This window comes from Orycteropus afer, unplaced genomic scaffold, assembly GCF_000298275.1.
Source record: "Orycteropus afer afer isolate SDZICR_OR568_19922 unplaced genomic scaffold, OryAfe1.0 scaffold00236, whole genome shotgun sequence".
Lineage (NCBI taxonomy): Eukaryota > Metazoa > Chordata > Mammalia > Tubulidentata > Orycteropodidae > Orycteropus > Orycteropus afer.
Genome location: NW_006921823.1, coordinates 2,950,559 through 2,951,923, shown reverse-complemented (window position 1 = coordinate 2,951,923; position 1,365 = coordinate 2,950,559).

The following is a 1,365-nucleotide window of genomic DNA, read 5'->3' as shown; positions in this document are numbered from 1 at the left end:
AAAAAAGGGGGAAAAAAGAGAGAGAAAAAGAACTGCAATATCCAGGGAAAGGGCAATAAGAGGAAAAAATGGTAGAGAAGGACAATAATGAATAAAAAAATGGGAAAAACACAAAAAGGAAATTAAGGAACAGGGTTAATGTTGAGAAAGAAAAAAAAAAAATTACAACCAGGAACAGGGAAAATATTAAAAAAAAAAAAAAAAAAAAAGCTGAAAGCTAGAATAATAATACAAAGGGCAAAAGTAATAATAATAGTAATAGTTTTAACACAGACAAAAATGAACAAACTAAACAACAGAAAAAAGGAAATAAAAAATCGGGGCTGGGCAGGCTCTGTCCAAGGATCAGACTGGGATGAAATTCCTTCCAGCCCAGAAGGTGGGTGGGAGTGAGCAATGGCCACACCTCTGTTCACCAAGAGGGTGTGGGGAATAAGAGTAACAAGGAGAATATCGCACCTTTCCAGTCATCTGTGTCTGGAATGTCTTTGTGTTTCCCAGCATGTGGAACGTGTTCTTAAGTCCCCGGAATCTGGGAGAATGCTGTTGCTTTAAATTATCCAAAATGGTCAAGCCACTTGTAAACATTCAAAATGGCTGCACCCTCCAGACAGGCAAAAGTCCACAGCTCAGCCTGAATTCCTCTTCACTACTTCCCCTTTTATTCACCGGCCACCAGAGCAATACTCCATGCAGTCCCTGGCTAGCAGGGCTTATTTTTAGGCTAATTCCTAAGTCCTACCACCACTCGGCAATATCCAAGCTGTCTGTGCCATCAGGATCACTGCCAGACCACAGCTCCATATGTCTCCTTGTTTGGTGTTTTCATGCAAATTCTTCTGCTAGATATACTTTAGTCCACTTCTACATCCTTCTTTTCAAAGTTCAGGGCTCCAAGATTATTTTCTGTATCTGTGTTAATTGGTTCCCCTTTTCTTTGTTGAAGAGGGTCTGTGCAATCTTTCTGCCTAGTCCACCATCCTACTAGAACTCCAGACTTTTGTTTTCTTTATATTGAGATGCAATCCATACTGCAGACTGTATTCTTCAATATCCATCAGTAAGTGCCTCAAGTCATCCTCACTTTCAGCAAGCAAAGTTGTGTCATCAGTGTATCAGTTTGTTAATGATCCTTTCTCCAATCTTGATGTCACTTTTTTCTTCATATAGTCCAGCTTCTAGGATTATTTGCTCAGCATACAGATTGAGTAAGTTTGGTGAAAGGAAACAACCCTAACGTGCTCCCTTCTTGATTTTAAACCATGCAGTGTCCCCTTGTTCTGTTCGAAAAACAGCCTGCTGGTCAATGCACAGGTTCATCATGAGCACAATCAAGTGTTCTGGAATTCCTATTCTTCTCAATGT